This window comes from Capsicum annuum, chromosome 6, assembly GCF_002878395.1.
Source record: "Capsicum annuum cultivar UCD-10X-F1 chromosome 6, UCD10Xv1.1, whole genome shotgun sequence".
NCBI classification, from domain to species: domain Eukaryota; kingdom Viridiplantae; phylum Streptophyta; class Magnoliopsida; order Solanales; family Solanaceae; genus Capsicum; species Capsicum annuum.
The window spans coordinates 106,499,200-106,518,549 of NC_061116.1; positions in this window are offsets into that span (position 1 = coordinate 106,499,200).

Genomic DNA, 19,350 nt, shown 5'->3' on the forward strand with positions numbered 1-19,350 from the left:
GCTTAGTGCTAGGTAGAAGTTACACTTAACAACGAATTAGGTTATTACAAGTGAAACTTGACCTGCCTTAAGTTTGGACTATGTAGTTTTATAAGTGACCTAGATACTTGTTAAACACTTAGAATATGCCTTTGGTAATATGATGGTTAACCCTGGTAAATGATTTATTTATGTTATTGGTGCTGGAAATGGTATACATGATTGGTTGATAGGTTATTGATCATGCTTGTATATCAACGAATTATCATAGAGATTTAACCCATGTATATGATATCACTTAAATCATTGACTAAATTACAATGCCGACCTTGGATTATGCTATACTCATATAATGTTCAACCCTGGTGAGTAATCTAATATTTGTTCTAAAAATCCTCTTGTGGGAAAAATACAAATTATGCTAATAAATAGGGGATCTAGAAATGATACCCGAAGGCCCCGTGTGCCCATGCTATTGATCTTGTTAAGCCCGATGATGTGTTGATTGTCCATACAATATGATTATACTTGTTCATATTCTTAGTAATATATTGTATTGATAATGAGTGATGAGGTACGAAGGTATGTCTTTCCTTATTTCTCTTTCACTCTATTCCTCATGAGGTTTGCATTTATTATGGATTTGATTGCTAATATATATTTATGCTATGATAAATATTAATTCTATGGTGAATATTGATGATGTGATGATGCTCGATAAGTTCAGAGGATATATTGTTGATATGATGATGCCCGATAAGTACGGAGGATATATTGATGGTATGATGATGCTCGGTATGTCCGGAGGATATATTCATGATATGATGATGCCCTGTGATTTCAGAGGATATATAGATGATATGATGATGTGATCCCAGGGGATGTTGATATTATGATGATACCCAGTAATCCCGGAAGATATAATGAGGCTATATATGGTAAGCATGCATATTTATATAGATGTTTATGTGTGATGATGCTCTTCTATGATTACCTGCTAATGTTCTATGAGGGTATTATGTTATTCTTGATGTTGCCTATTATTGTTCTTTATTGCTAATCACTTGTAAATCGGTGTAGTTCTTTCTTGTGCTAAATAGTGAGTATAAGTGTTATATGTCGCATAAAGTATTAGGACAAGTTGATACTCCAGATATTGTGTGGTCTTTGAGGTCCATATAGTGAGTTTAGATAGCATTGGATAAATAGATTAATTACTGAATATTGCCTATTGGAATAAGTTATATAGTAACTAGTTGACTGCTAAGTTACTATTTTACTTGATGACTTGAAGTATAGAATTCTTTTTATTTAACCTTGCTTGGTTGAAGTGTGGTAACTAACAATTATAGTTATTATATGGTAGGTGATGAAAATAGGTTAGCATGGGTGATGATTAATGATATTGATGACTAATTTATGATGTCGCTTAGTCATAAATTTAGGACTTGGACATTATAGATGCTAGATACTAAAAGATGTTGATGGTTAGACACATAAGAGTATAAGTGGCCTTTTCTAGATGGTGATTAGTTATATTATAAGGATTAAAAATATGTATTGTTTAGATATACCTATGGTCTAGTGATTCTTAACTAGATAGTGAACATTGGTTATTTAGTGCATAACGGTTAGTTACTATCCTATGACTAAGTTTATGTAAAGAATTGGTTAAGCTAATAACTGGAGGTCCTTCGATGACTAGAAAATTACTAGTTAATAATGAGTATTGATTAGTTAATATATAGTGCAATGATCAAGTGTATCGGTGAGATAGATATCTAAATAGTGATGCTATTATAGTTATGAGTGCTTTGGCAAATGTTATTCAATTGCACTAATTTATGAGGATTATGAATGCTTGCAAATAACCGTTGGTGTGAAATATGGGAAACCACTTATAATGAGAAGTTGATTATATATCTATATACGTTGATGATTTGATCTTTAATGCACTCCCCAGTAGTGTGGGGCGTTGTTGTGAGTTCCTTACTTTGTGTTTTTGGGGTGCACTCTCCGATGGTATGTGACATCGTGGTGAGTTCTTTACTTTATCCTCTAATAGATGTATGTGCATTAGAGTGGTATTTATGCGGTTGTATGTGTATTAGTATCGCTATACGCTTCTGAATCGATTACCCATTATATATGATTATATGGGAATGTATAAATATACGATGTCATATTATTATTCGAGTTGATCATTTATTTTATACAGTGGTGATAAATATGATTAAGGTTTGTTTCTGCACCATGACTTAGAGATATTATCTTATTTCATATCATTTTTATATCTTAATTTAGCTTAGTCGGCCTATGATGCCTATCGTGTACCCATTACTTTGATACTCATACAACACATCGATACATTTTTGGTGCAAACACAACTACTAGTTGTCACCACTGTGTTGAGTTCATACAGTATTGATATTCTTGAGATAGGGTGAGCTCTTAGAGTTTCAAGTTGCCCATTTCCCTCTATCCTTGTTCATTTTTTTGTATTCGAAATGAATGTATTGAGTATTCAAGAGTAATTAGTTATATTTCCTACTATCGAAATTAGATCCTCTTGCACTGATATTACCAGGTTGTGGGATTGGTATCAATATTTTGACTATTTCTTAGTGGAAGATTGTTGATTATAATTATGTTTATTTATTTATGATTGGTTGGGCATTTCTACTAATGTAACCTATTTCCTTTGCTATGAGTTGTGGTGCTGGCTTACCTACTGGTGGGTGTTAGTAAGTGCCATCATGACTCATGAATTTGGTTATGACAAATTGGTATCAGAGCCTAGGTTTCACTTGTATTGTTATTACAAGAACAAGTGTTTAATAGAGTTCTACGGATCGGAACATTATCATCTATTTCCTATCTTCAAAAGGCTATGGGAATTCCTTAGGAGTCCTTCACTAATTCCACTCGTATCTTGCTATGAATCTAAGTTGGTTTGTAGGATATTTTCTTATCCTTACTCTTTCGTAGATGCCTAGGACACGTGCTATAGCTATGCGTAAGGAGGGTCTTGAGACTGCGCCTAGGGATCTTACTATTCTTCAAGGATAGCCTCGTGATGTGTCCCTAGTTAGGGATCAGGATGGGCTACTTTCTAAAAGCCACATTCCTACACCTAAGCTAGAGATTCCTCTACCACAACTAATGGTGGGCCAAGGACCAGTCCAGGATTTACCAGGTTATATTCCTATCTTTGCTTAGACACACCTTTCTTCACTATTAGGGATTATTTATGGTATTTCGTATGATGGTGTAAAGACTACTGAGATAGGAGTGGAATTTATAGCTACAACTTCTAGGGCTGAGGTTCCTCCTATGTTGGCAATTGTTCAACTGATGGATGCTCAGCCAGTTATGATCCATCCTATTATGTCTGTTGAGGAGAAGAAGATACTAGGTAGATATTTGAGGTAGGCAATGCCAAGGGTTTCTAGTTCTTTTGGAGAGGGTGCATTTGAGTTGCTTCTTGCTTGTAGGATAAACTTCACGGTTTAGGCCTTCTTGAGACTCGTGGCGTGGATTACACAATATTTTTGTTGGATTTGGCTGCTCGACACTAGTGGAGAGGTTTTATGAGTTCTAGGCCAGTTGGATCTTCTCCTCTCATGGACATAGTTCTCTGATATATTCTTGGAGAATAATATGCCACACATCTTGAGAAATCAACTAATGGATTAGTTTACCATATTGGATTAGGGTTCTATGACAGTCACCGAGTATGAGGCTCATATCTATGAGTTGGCCAGACATGGATGGCTACTCAGATTTTTGTTTCTGCAGGTAGGACCTCTACTAAAGTTACTGATCATGCTAGAGTGATGGAGGACTTACATCGTGAGTGTCATGATAAGAGGCCCTAGTTTCAGCGCAAATTCTATGTGAGCCATAGCAATTCCTGATTCATAGGTTGTAGTTCTCATGTTGGGTATCCTTTGCGTCCATATTTTTAGCCTGAGAAGTAGACTAGTCAAATAGTTTAGGTAGCTCATAAGACTACTAATGGAGGTTAATTTTGTACTAGTAGTTGCCCTGGCAAGGATAGTGATCAGCCTTTTCGAGGTGTATCTTCAAGATGTGCTAGATGTGGTGGTTACTCTAGTTATGGCAGATTATGAGTTCTAGTTTTGCTCATGGCTCTTATTTTACATATGTGCTTCCAGGTTATTTTTCATGAGATTTCCCTAGTCGTACGGCAATGTCTATTTCAGCCATGGGTGCTCCCCCTATTAGGGTGGTTTATCCTTTGGGTAAAGTAGGTTTTCGAGGTCACAATGCTGGTTATCGGGGTGCTCAAGGTGGTACTCAGGTAGGCTAGATAGGATGTTAGTTACGTGCCCAGCTAGGTGGCGGGCGTTGTTAGTTATATGTGGTACCTGCTAGATCTGTGGGTAAGACTTCAGATCTTATAGTTACGAGTATAATTTTTGTATACCATGAGTTAGATCTTTCTTTATTGATCCCACATCCATATATTCTTATATATATACTTATTATGCAACACAGTTGGAGTTGACTAGTGACTTATTATCTATGCCATTGCCTGTATCTACTTCTATGGGTGATTTTTTTGTAGTTGATCAAGTACTCGGATCATGTGTTATGATAGTTAGTGATGTGGATACTTAAGCTGAACTTTTTATTATGGATATTTGGTATTTTTATGTGATTCCGGGCATAGACTAGTTATCTCACTATCATGTGGTCATGCATTATTTTACCAAGACCGTTACCTTAGCCATCCCTAACGTGCCCCCAATCATGTGGAAGGTAGCGGTTAGCCACCAACCGATGGGGATTATTTCTTATGTTTGTACGAGGAGACTATATCAAGGGGTTACAAGTCTTATCTCACTTATATATATATGATACAGGTATACAGTGTTCGTTGCTTGACTCTGTTCCTATTCTTTGTGAGTTTCCTGATATGTTCCCTACCAACCTTCCTTTTTTTCTCCCTGATCGTAAGATTGATTTTTCTATCAACCTTGAGCCTGTCATCGGACCTATTTCTATGGCACCTTACGATAAGTCTCTTGCTGAGCTTAAGGAGCTTAATTTTCAACTTTAGGATCTTCTTGATAAGGGTTTCATTAGACCGAGTATGTCCCCGTAGAGATCTCATGTATTATTAGTAAAACAAAGATGGCTCCATGTATATGTCTATTGATTATAGGTAGCTTAATAAGGTGACCGTGAAGAATTATTATCCTACACCTAGAATCTATGATTTGTTCGACCATCATTAGGGTGAAGCCATGTTTTCTAAGACTGATTTGAGGTTCTGTTATCATTAGTTGCGGATTTGCGCTGAGGATGTCCCAAAGATGGCTTTCAAGACCCGTTATGGTCATTATGAGTTTTTGGTAAAGTCTTTTGGGCAGACTAATGCCCAAGTTGCATTCTTGGATTTATTGAACTATGAGTTCAAACCTTATCTTGAGTACTTCCTTATTGTATTCATTGATGATATTCCTGGGTATTTGAGGCGTAGTGAGAAGCATGCACAATATTTGAGCATAGTGATCAAGACTTTGAGAGATCATGTGATTTTTTCCAAGTTCTCTAAGTGTGAGTTTTTCTTGAGTCTGTGTTATTCCTTAGACATGCTTTATCAAAAGCAGTATCTAAGATTGCGGTGATACGTTATTGGTATAGTCCTACATATCTGACTAAGGTTCACAATTTCATTTATGTGGTCGGTTATTATAGGCACTTTGTTGAGAGCTTTGCTACCATTTCAGCCCCTATGGCTAGATTTACTTTGAAGGAAGTTCCTTTTTGATGGTTTGAGAAGTGTGAGTTGAGATTTTAAAAGCTAAAGAATTTTCTTACTTCAGCTCCAGTGTTAACTCTTCCTATTGAGGGAAAGGGATTCACTATGTTTTGTAACTCTTCAGGTCTTGGTCTTTGTTGTGTTTTGATGTTGCAAGGCCAAGTCATTGCTTAAGTTTCTATACCTCTTAAACTGATGAGCGCAACTACCCACTTATGATTTTTAGTTTGTGGTGGTAGTTTTCATGCTTATGATTTGGAGGCATTAGTTGTATGTAGTGCATTGTGATATTTTGAATGATCATCGCAGCCTTCAACAACTTATGACCCAGCGAGAGTTTAACGCTCGCTAGCATAGATGGATGGAGTTTCTAAAGAACTATGATATTTCTAATTTATATCATCCAGGTAAGGCAAATATGGTAGTTGATGCCTTGATTCGCAAGGTTGTGAGTATCGGTATCTTGGCATCCATATCAGTTTCTCAAATGCCCTGGCACATGATATTCAGTCCTTAGCCAATTTGATGGTTCACTTTGATATTTTGGATCCTACGACGATTTTGGCTTATCTGGAGGCGAGGCCCTCCATATTTAAGTATATTTGTGACCTTCAGTATGAGTATAGAAAGCTATGATTCCTCCATAACCAATTGGTGACTGGTGAGTATGGGAGACACACTGTTGACCCGAGGGTATTTTAAGATTTTATAGCCTTATTTGTGTTCCCCAACTTGTGACTTGAATCAATTGATTCTTTATTTGGCTCACAGTTCAAGATATTTTATTCACCCTGGTATAACAAAGATGTGTAGATATTTGAGGCAGCATTACTGGTGGGACGGTATAAAGAGAGATGTGGCAGACTTTATGGCTCGTTGCCAATATTTTTAGCAGGTTAGCGTCGAGGATCAGAGTGTCTAGGAGGATTAACTCAGAGGCTACCCAATCCTGAGTTGAAATGGGAATGGATTACTATGTACTTCATTAGTGGTTTTCCTCATACTTCTCATGGTATTAATGGTATTTGGGTTATTGTGGATCATTTGACCAAGCTGGCATATTTCATTCCTTTTCAGATGACTTTCAGTGCTTAAATATTAGCGCACATTTATGTTCAAGAGATAGTTCATTTGCTTGGAGTGCCTATTTCTATCATATTAGAATTTGGCTCCATATTTACTTAGTGATTTTGGAGTGCATTCCAAGAGGAATTAAGTACTCGAGTGGATTTGACTATTGCTATTTACTTATAGATAGATAGTTTGTCCGAGCAGACTATTCAGGTACTTTAGGATATTTTATGAGCAAGTATTATGGATTTAGGAGGACAATAGGATAAGCACTTAGCATTGGAAGAGTTCTCATACAACAATATCTATCATTCGAGTATTGAGATGGTGCCTTATGAGGCTTTGTATGGTAGGAGATGTTGTTATCCAATAGGATGGTTTAATACTTCTAAGGTGAGACCTCATGTTACAGATTTTATTCTGGACTCATTGGATAGAGTCGTGTTGATTTAGGATACGCTGAAAGAAGCCCAGAGTAGGGAAAAGGCCTATGTTGACCGTAGGCACCATGTCTTAAAATTTGGAGTTGGTAATCGTGTGTTCCTTCCTGTTTAACCTATGAGGGATGTGATGAGGTTCAGAAGGATGGGTAAGCTTAGCCCTCGATATATTTGTACTTTTTAGATACTTCATGTAGTTGGTGAAGTAGCCTATGAGTTAGCCTTGCCTCTATATTTTGTTGTTGTTCATCTAGATTTTCATGTCTCAATGTTAAGAAAGTATATTCTTGATCCATCCTATGTGCTTAGATGGGACTCAGTCAAGTTAGATGAGCAATTGACCTTTGTGGAGGAGCCCATGCTTATATTTACTAGTAATGTGAGGCAGTTATATACTAGAGGAAATCCTATAGTTAAGGTTCAGTGGAAGCACCGTCCATTGGAGAAGGCAACTTGGGATATAGAGAGAGATGTAGGCCCAGTATCCTCATCTATTTGTGACTTTAGGTACTTTTTTTGACTTTAACTTTCGGGGATGAAATTTCCTTAGTAGTGGATGTTGTCATAACCCTTCAGCTCATTTTTTGTGATTATTATTATTTTTATTGTTAGATTTTTTCTATAGCTTCCCTAAGTCATTTACGACTTTCTTTAACTGATAGTTTGGTTAACTAGTAGTTCATTTGGTTTTTGAACCATTTCCTTGTTTAGAAGTCTTTGCTGGTGTCAAATGACCACCGAGCAAAGCCATATTAAATTGATGTCACATGTAAATTTTGGCTGTACCAACAGCTTTAGAATATAGATTTTAGGTTTGGTAGACCTTTGGTTCTGGTCCTGCTGCGCCGGAACTCATTTTGAACTATTGGTCGGAAAGTTGATAATTTGGAAATTTTTGTATGGGGTCCATATTTGGTCCAAATGACCTCAAATGGAAAATGCAACTTCACCAACATAGCTAGAATGTCAAAATAAGAGTGGTTGCATATTTCGTTTACTTATATTGGACTCCAGATGTATCCCAAGTCATAAGCTGAAACTTTGAATTTATTCCAAGTTTCAACTGTCATCTGGTGCAGTAAGAGTACCGCGATCGTAAAGGCTTTATTGTTATTGCGATACTATAATTGTGGTCCACATGTTCGCTATTGTGTGAAATAGGGTCCTAGGAATGGGTATTTAAATGCACTTTTAGTCGATAATTGGTCATTTTCTCTCTTGATTTGTGTTCCATAAACCATAAAAGGGTTGTAGTCTGAAAATTGAGTCTTCAGTGTTGATTGGGAGCTTTAATAACTTGAGCATTCATGAATAATATCGAATATAAGGTATGAATCCTTCATTATTAGCGTCGAATTCTTTTTTATTTGAATATGAATCCTTCATTATTAGCGTTGAATTCTTTTTTATTTGACTCAAAATCCCAAATGTCTTAAGGCTTGATTTTAGCCCAAATATGATTGATTGGCACCAATTTATAGAGAGATATAACTCCCTATTGGAATTTTTACAATGGGTTGGTTTTGAAAAGTCGTTTTCCATTTATGGAACCAACTTGGTGGTTGGTGGTTTCATTTTGGACCCGAAGCACAATGGTGCAATATGGGAAAAAATAATATCTATTTTGAAAAAGTATAAGAGGTTAATTGGATAGTCGATAAAGGACTCTCGGGAATAGGTCTCGCTTTATGCATGCAAAAAATCATATTAAAGTAAAATAGCAAACCTTTAGTATAATGACAATGCAAGATGAATCAAAAGTTAGAAGAGGTTGTACAAATGGATGTACTAAAGCTTTTTTAGGCAAAAATCATATTCCCAATTCCTTCATGTACTTGGATTAGACCAATCCATGTGGTACCAACAAAATGAGAGATGATTATGGTAAAGAATGATAACAATGAATTAATCCCTATGTGAATAGTTATAGGGGGTAGGAGGTGTATAAATTAAAGGAAGTTGAATGATACAACTTGGAAGGATCATTTTGTTGTTCCATTCATTGATCAAATGCTTGAGAAGGTGGCTTGGAAATGATTCTATTACTTTCTTAATAGGTATTCAGGGTATAACCAAATAACAAATAAACCTGAAGACATGAAAAAGACCACATTTATATGCCCTTTAGAAATATTAGTTAATAGAAGAATATCTTTCGCTCTTTGCAATACACCAAAAATATTTTAGAGGTGCATGATACAGATAATCATTATGTTTAATGGAAAGTGCTTTGAGGTTTTCATAAATGATTTCACTCTTTGTATAAATTTTTTTGTAGATGTCTATTAAATATAAAAATAGTTTTTAAGAGATGTATGGAAACCCACGTAGTCCTAAACTTAGAAAATATAATTTTATAATAAGATATGAAATAGTGTTGGGACACCAAGTTTCAAAAATTTATGCATCATTTCAAATCCCGTGAAATCTTGCTCCAAAAATAAACCATATTCTTGTTCACTATTGATTGTTTGTAAGATTTCAACCCAGTGAAAGAAAAGATAACTAGTTCACCAATATTGTTATCTCCTAATTGGAATTTGGCATTTGAACTCACGTGTTATGCTAGGGATTAATAGGTGGGAGGATTGTTGGGGAAAAAGGGTGACAATCTTTTTAGTCCTATTTTTTATGCTAGTCATACTTCAAATAGTGCTTAGATGAATTTTGGAACCATTGAAAAGAATTTTTTTTGATGTGGTCCTTGCTTTTGAGAAATTTATATCTTACTTGGCTGGGAATGATGTAATTGTTCACAGTGATAACTCTACTCCCACATATTTGTTGTGTAAAAAGGATGCCAAGATTATAATTTTGAGACAAATTCTTTTACTTTAAGAATTTGATCTCCAAATTACTGATAGAAAGGGGAATTGAAAACCATGTTGTGTATCATCTTTCTAGACTTGAAAACTCTCCATTGGAGAAGGTCAAAACTAAAAAAGATTTTTGAAATGAACAACTACTCTCAATGGCATCGAAGATGGAATGACCACTGTTGTTAGCTGATATAGATAACTTTTTTTTATCGAATGAATGCCTCAAAACCTAATCCAGAGGTAAAACATTATTTTTCGAATGAGCTTTTGTTGTTTAAAATTTGTGCAATGGTACAATTCAAATACGCGTTCCTAAAATAGAGATCACATATATCTTATCTCATTTTAATAATGGAGAAGTTGGAGAATTTTATAGAGGAAATAGAACAAAATAAAAATTAATGGAAGTAAGATACTATTGGCCATCACTATTCAAACATACTCGAGAATATGTGACCAAGTGCGACAATTGTCAAAGCCTAGGTACTATTAGTAAATGAGATGAGTGATGAGTCATTTATTTTACCACTCATTTTCACTTAATATTTGTGAACATTACTTTGTTTGAATGAATAAATGAGACATAATTGTGATTAAATGCACTAATATACACATTTTCTAGGAATAGAGTAGATGAGATGGAAAGATGTAGATTGGGGATGAAAATGATCAAAAGAAAATAAAAAAGTGCAGATGAACACCTAGAGCAGAAATAACATCAACTATCACGGACGCAGTATGAGGACCACAAAAGTGGTGAGTCAATCAGTTCAATAAGCACCGATCGCGGGAGCCGATTGTGGTATCAGTAAAGCGGTCGCGACAGAGACTATTCCTCGCGGGCTAGAGAAAAATTTCAGCCTAGGGATAGAAATGAAAATGCACGCTGCTAATCCCGAATTGGACAAAAAGAGGACTCAAACCCTATTATCCATCATATTCAACCTTTCCTAATTTTTTTAGGTTTTGCTATAGTTCATAGCCTCTATTTTTTGAGAAGAGAATATTGTATAAATTTTGGGTGAAAAATACATTGGAATAGCTTCCATATGGAGGATTAGCTTACTCCCATTGATAATTTATTTGATACCTAAGTGGGAAGTAGCAGACACTAAGTCTTAAATAAATTATTTCAATGTCGAATGGGTATATCTTTGCTTATTTATCTTATGTGTAGCTAGATATCCATCTTGGGGTTATGTTTTAATAGGGGTCAAATTTGTTGTTGGTTATTTTTGTTATATTTTATTAGTAATTCATGTTAATGGGTTTTTACATTGATTGACCAAATTGGTTGGGATTTTTGGGTTAAAGCTCCAAATACCCATATGGGTTTATGGGTGACAATCCCACACTCTTGAAAGCAACAATCTTTGAAAGAAGGGTTGGGTGAATTTTAGGAATCTACATCATCCTTGAAAGAGTACTATAGAGACCAAAGCAATGGTAGACAATTTTTAATATAGTTTTCAAAATTCTAACTATCTTAGACATAAGAGTGATTGTGAAGTTGACTATACCATAAGCTTTATCCTAGAAATTGGGATGCCTAAATTGAGGTTAGGTTACCAATTATTGAATACACCTATTTGGTATTTAAAAGAATCAATAGGTGATAGTTTGTTTTTTTGTGGAAATGCTAGCATCAAAATCTATAACTGAACCTGCCCATACTTGATCTACCAAAAATGATGTTAACTGTTAGCATCCACGTGTTATCTTTTGTTAGTAAGGAATAACCCTAAGACCCGTGCCTAATTGATTATACTTTAATTATTCGTAACCCCAAATTAATACTAGAAAAACCCAAAAACAAATATTAGTGTTAATGTCATTCTTACCCCTAATTTTTATATATTTGTAATAGCAGTTTGAATTCAACAAGTATCCATTATTTTGAATTAACTTGATTGTCACTCATATTATTTCTCCTGGATTTTATCCGGACTTCAAAGTTGGGTAAATATATTAACAAAGACCACCTTGCACTTAAAGTGACATGCAAGTTGAGCATTATCAAAAATGGTGCTGTTGCCAGGGAACAATTTGGAGTATTACATAAGTTTGAAATTCTAGCTTACTTGCTTGAATCCAAGCCTGTAAATATGTGTTTATGATTTTCTTTTGTTTCTTGTGTTATGTAGATTTTTGTTTTTGGTTACTTTTCTATGTGCCATCTTCCGACAAATATGATTTTGATAGTTGAAAGTCCTATCTTGACAATCCATGTCCATATTATGACGGACCCCACTTTGGATGAGATTGCATATATGCTCCCCTGACAGAGATGGAAACACAATCTTAATCCTATTGGGAGTATGATTCTTCTTTGTGTGGTGGTTCAGATGAACATTGGAGTGATTCCCAAATGACCATCCTTTTATTATGCTAACTGAGTTGCAAATTCTTATTATGAGTTTGATGGGTCTTATGATGAGACGAAGGAAGAGTAACAAACTGGATCCTATATTTTTTATGCAATGCTTCAAACTATTTTAGATCGGGTAACTACATGGAGAGAGAATGTGCATGACATATATCAATCTAATGAGGCATTCAAATAGGAAATTGTCAAGATAGAGAAAATAGGTGAGGAATCAAAACTTGCAAAGACCACTACCTTGCCGATTTTCAAAGAGGAGCTTAATCAAGAAGAGAAAATAGGATATAATGATAAGCTTGGTAGTAAAGAATCCTCGGTGATTTCCTAATCAACAAAATCAAAATATGTGGAGATGTCCAAATAAAGGAAATGATGCTAGAATCTATAGAAGAAGCCAAACAAATCTCTTATGATGAATCTAGACCATTTCGGGGTGAAAGTTCTAATGATAAAATGATTCCAAATTTTGGTGATAGACCGCAGTCAAACCATTTTCAAGAATGTTCCTAGAGGATGTGATGATAATCCATCCACCAAGAAGAATGTTGAATTGTGGGTAGAAGGAGTATGATTCCCATATTTTGGGATTTGACCTTCCAAAAGAGCTCATAGAAACCCCTCCATCAAAGGACATGGAATTTAAATTTTGATGTACATATAGTCGCCTATTGATGTCCTCACATTTTCCCAAAGAGCCAAATCAAAAATTCGATGTGAAATTTGGTAAAAGGTTAAAGTCATCACAATGATGAGATAAAAGCTCTCTCACCTCCAGCATGGTAAACTTTGCCCTATAATAGATTGAATGACGACATTCTTAAGGGAAAAGCGTCCTGTTTAGGTATGGAACCATAGATGTAAGGGAATGCTGAGTATCTGTGGCATTAAAGGTCATAAATGCAAGGGAAGTTTGAGTAGTTGTGGCATTGTAAAATGTAAATTCGTGATCATATTATACACATTTAGAGAAGTCTGAGGAGCGATATGATTGGTTTGCCCATATTAAGCCAAAATGTGAGGCTAAGCTTTGGTTGTAGCCATAAGTTGGAAAATTAAGCGTGGTGCTACTGCAAAACAAACAACCCCCTCCATATAAAATTTTTCAAAAACTGAAGGGGAATGGACGTTGAAACTTTGTAAAAATAAGTTTTCTCTTTTTTGTGGCACTACAAATTTTTGACTTATGAATAGTGATAGATACTCCAATTTTGTCTCTAATGAGGGGAAATTGAGCCTCCTTGGAGAATTTTGCATGCCATGTGTGGTAAGTAAATTGTCTTTATCTCTTGTGTACTTGTGTTATCTAGAACTTAACCCATTTGTCTTTCAAAGCTAATTTTTATTGTATTTGGTTGGAGAAATGATTTTAGGTCATCCTTGTTATTTTGGAAACCAATTTATCCTAAAAATCTTACCCATTCATAAATGTAATCCCTAGTTACCCAGTTTGAGCCTTTGGACCTTTCTTTGGCAAATGTACTACAAGCCGTTAACCATTCTTTCATTCCCTATTTTTCACCATAACCTCCTTGAACTTAAAAGTGTAATGTGAGGTAAAAATCAAAGTTGGGGGTGGTGAATATTAATGGAAGTAACTTTGGGGCCATGAATTTATTAGTGAAATGGCTAAAGTGCCTAAGCATTGTAAACAGGTGAATAGAAAAAGAAAGGGTCCAAAAAAGGAAAATATTGCATTAAAATTGCAAAAAAAAAGAAATATGAGAGAATTGGTGAATAAGGAAGCAAAAAGTAGACATGCGAAAAGAGAGAAAACAAAGAGCAGTGGCCCATAGTAAAAAGGCAGACAAAAAAGTGTGATGTAGATGTTCAAGGGAATGTGTAGTCATATTCTTCCCAGATGATATCCTATCCTAAACCAAACCTGCATTAGAAGCTAAAAAAGTCCTTTGAGATCTTGAACTATTTACTTTCTTTGTAGTGAAGATTGAAAATAGGGGAAAGCGTATGATATTACACTTGTTAACATAGATAATTATTTTATGAGGGAGAGAGTTTTTGGACTTAAAATCCTTGTTGCCTATTTGGTAGCTTGGTTTGTGGAATGTGCTTCTTGTGAGGAGACATGTGAATGAGTTGAGGTGGGTGATTTTTTTACCTTCCAAGCCATGAGGCAAATGGAGTATAACTTAGTTTTGGTCAAAAATGAGTCACTTCTATAGTATTGATTGTTGTTTCTTGGTAACTCTTAGAAGTCTTGTGAATCCTTAGATATTGCATTTCATGTTGAGGGGTCGAATGAAAAATGTTTAGCCCATATGCAACGAGCCACTTGCGATAGTGACTAAGCTGAAGAAATGGTGAGATTTAAAGCATAAAGTTTGCGCATAGATAATTGTTGTCTCATGGTAGGAGATAGTGTTGCTTGATAACAAGCAAAAACTTTAAGTTCATGGTGTTGATGAGTGATGATCTTACCACTCATTTACAATCAATATTAATGCACATTACCTTTTTCTTGAATGAATAAATGAGACATAATTGTGATTAAATGCACTAATATACTTTTTTATAGGCACCAAGTTGATGAGATAGAAAGATGTGGATTGGGCTATAAATGATCAAAATGAAGAAAAAAGTGCAAGTTAGACTTAGAACAGAAATAGCCTCAGCTACTATAGTTGCAGTTGGAGTATCATGATTATGGTCAATCAAGTAGGTCAACAAGCAGTGATCATGATTGCAATAGTGTGGTCATGGTAGAGCCTGTCCGATCGTGGCCTACAGAAAAATTATAGCCCAGGGGTATAAAAAGAAGACTTAAACCCTATTATCCATCATATTACACCTTTCTAATTGTTTTTAGGTTTTTCTCTAGTTCATAGCCTCCATTCTTGGACAAGAGAATATCATAAAAATTTTATGTGAAGAATATGTTGGAATAGCTTCCAAGTGGAGGATTATATCACTCCTATTGAAGATTTGTTTTAGTCCTATGTTTGAAGTAACATTTACTAAGTCTTCAATAAATCATTTCAAAGGAGATTATGGGTATATCTTTGCTTATTTATCTTATGTTTATCTAGATCTCCCTCTTGGGGTTATGTATGAATGGTAGTTAAAGTGTGTGTGGGTTGTTATAGTTAGATTTTTTTAGTAGTTCATGTTAATGGGTTTTAACATTGCTTGACCAAATTGATTGGGATGTGGGGTTAAAGCAGTAAATACCCATAATGGTTTGTAGATGAAAATCCCAAACTCCTTAAAGCTCAAACCATCTTAGAAAGAAGGGTTTGGGTGAATTTTAGGAATCTACATCATCCATGAAAGTGGGATATGGAAGCTACAACAATGGTAGATAATTACTTGTATAGTTTGCTAAATTTTCAGTATCTTAGCCATAAGAGTGTTTGTGAAGTTGACTATACCATAGGTAGGGATGCCTAAATTGAGTTTTGGTTACAACTGTTGAACACTACTTTTTCTTTGTATTAGAAAGAATCAATGGGTGATAGTTTTGTGTTTAGTAGAAAGGCTAGCATCAAAATATATAACCGAACCTACCCATACTTGATCTACTTAAATGAAGTTGACTATTAGCATCCACATGTTATCTTCCCTTAGTAAGGCATAACCCTAAGACCCATGACTAATTTATTATACTCTAATTATTCATAACTCCAAATTAATACTTGAAAGTCCCAAAAAGAAATTTAGTGTTAGTACCGTTCTCACCCCCCATTTTTATCTTTTTGTAATATCGGTTTGAATTAAACAAGTATCCATTATTTCCAATTAACTTGATTTTCACTCACATTGTTTCTTGTTGATTTGACCATGACTCCAAAGCTGGTTAAATATAGTTATGACAACCGCCTTGAACTTAAATTGACGTATATGTTGAGCATTATCATTGAGATACACCAGAATTCAATTCTAGAGTTGATATCTTTGATATATGGGGAATAAATTGCATGGGCTCATTCCCTTTCTTCCACTCTTTTGTATAGACCCTAGTAGTAGTTGACTACGTATCTAATGAGTCGAAGTAATTCTAACTAAGAAGAATGACGCTCGTGTGGAGTGCACTATTTTTATAAAGAATATTTTTACTAGATTTTGCATACCACAAGTCATCAATGGTGATAATGGATCCCATTTTATAACCAAACAATTACCATCATTATTGGGGAAGTATTAGCAAACTCATAAAATAGAACCATATACCATGCCCAAATAAGTGGGCTAGCTGACATGGATAAGCATGAGCTAAAAATAATCATTAAAAAAATAATTAGTACACCACTCAAAGATTGGTCATTGTAGTTGGATAAAGCCTTATGGTTGTGCAAGACAGCATTCAAAACATCAATAGAACCTCCCCATACATATCAATTTTTTGAAAGGGATGTTATTTGCCTAAAGAAATAGAGCAAAAGTCTTACTGAACTATTAAATTGCTTAATTTTATCTTAGTAATACAGGTGAGATCAAACTTGTGCAGATAGATGAGTTGAAGGATATTAGATTACATGCATATGAGAATTCAAGGAACTTTAAAGAGAAATAAAAGCTATGACATGATCATATTATTAAAACAAAAGAATTTAGGGAAAGGAGAAAGGTTCTACTCTATAATTGTAGACTACATTTATTCCCCAAAAAATTCAAATCAACATTAATGTCACCATACGTGGTTAAGCATGTTCCATATAGATTATGTAATACCCCGCATGTTTCTAAGCTAGGAAGTGAACAAGTATTTTACGTATGAAATCTCCTATCCTGTTATTCATACTTAAGTACATGACTTATAATGAATATCCTAGTGATAGGATAGCTTATGATGCATTAAGCATGTTCATATGAGTCACTTAAGGTAATATAAGCTAAGAGTTTTTGAATCCATCAAGTTTTAATGTTCGATTTTGCAAGGGTCATCTTTGAATGAATATAAGACGATGTTAATGTGGTATTTTGGCTGATTTAGACCCACTAACGATACCAATTTTGCGTTAATCCAATAACCGAACGAAAAGTTATGCGCATTTTCGTGAGCAATTGGTTAGGCGCTGTCAAACCCAAACATAGGCGATTGGTTAGGCACCGCCCAAACCAGCTTAGGCAATCACTTGGGCGCCTTCAAAGTCAGTTTGAGGTGCCAAAAACACTTCGTTTTGAGTTATTTTAAGGGTAATTAAGTCTTTTAACACTCCTTACACGTCCCTAAACATAACCCTACAAAATATATAGCTTCTAAACATATTACAACCCTATTATCATCTCAAATCTCATTATCCAAGAGAACTAATAGCGAAAAATAATTAGGGTTGCATAACTAAGCTTGAGGATCCGATTTCAAGGAAATTCCTCTATCAATCATCAATAATCTTTCTTCTAAGCTATGCATGAGTTGATTTATGGATCCCTTTCATCCATAAAGCTCAAAATCCTCTTTTTCATTATAAAGTATGATTTCTATATTATTGGTTGTTGATGATCATGTTGTTGATATTGGGTGATTCCTAAGATAGAATCTTTATATGTTTTTTTGAATTTCATGATATCATATGAGTTGGAAACATGTAAATTTGGTTGTTCAGGATGTATAATTTGATGATTTCACCTATGCTTAAGACGTGCATGTAAGGTGTCTGATAAAATGCCTAAGAAACTAGAAATTATGCAATATAGCTAAATTGTGACTAAGTGAAGGATTTATGATATGTCCTTACGTTCCAATGACTTCTATGTTGATAATGTGCCTTGTAAATATTTTTGGAATGCTCATGAACTGTTCTTATGAGATTATGCTATGTTTACTTCCAAATCCTACTTACGAACAAGATGTATGATAACTATGCAATCCACATGAACTTCCATGCTATGTACGTGTTGCCAATATGATTACGCAATGAACATGATATTAAGATTGTGCAAGTAATTCGATGTGATATGAAATCCTTTCTATGCAATACGTTGTTCATAACCATGCTTAGTATGATATCCCTACTTATGATATTATAAATTATGGACTCTACTTTTATGATCAAGTCAGTTATGTGTGTCAGTTTCCTTCCATCGAGTCTAGGGGTACTTGTACCCAAAAACTATAGCCATGCGCCTAGATCTACGTCATGTTTCAAGATATCCGAACTCAAGCTATGATTCCATAGACTTAGTCAGTCATCTGACTCAGGAAAACCTCATGATCTTAGTCAGTTTTCAGATATCAGTAATATTCTGCCAGTCAACAGAGTTCAGTAAAATTAAGTCATGCACTGTCAGTTATTCATGTCCAGTCCCTCTAGATGGGAGTAGAGGTTAGCACCGAGTGAACCCAAGGATGGGAACTCACCTGCCAATTCAAGGTCTGATTCTTAGTAGTTATCCTTTTGGTCAAGAACTACATAGCCAGTGTAGGTTGAGACATCTTAACCCGTCACATTAGGGTTGATGAGGTGGCTTAACCCATCAGTGTAGGGTTCCCACCATTCTCATTGAGTACCCGTCAGATAAGGGTCACTCACAGGCTGTCCTTACCCGTGGCACAGTATTGACACCCCTCTAGTTAGGGCAGATATTGGACCCCAGCTTAGCCATAACGGCATACATGGGGAATGTCGGTTAAACACTACTTCCCACAGTTTCAGTAACAGTCTCAGTAAAAGAACTCAGGGCGTTCTTCTGCTTTTAGTATATACAGGACTGTCAGATACAATCTATTATGTTATCAGTTTTAGTATCAGTTATGATAGTTATCAGTAAACCATGTATTAGCTTACAGGTCATGCTATCACGTATTCATGGTCGCAGTTTCTATATATGTGTTTTTAGACTCCCACGTTCATATTAGTCGATCAGTGTTGTTCATGCATGAAACCCTTTATGTTCATCCTACCTTACTCA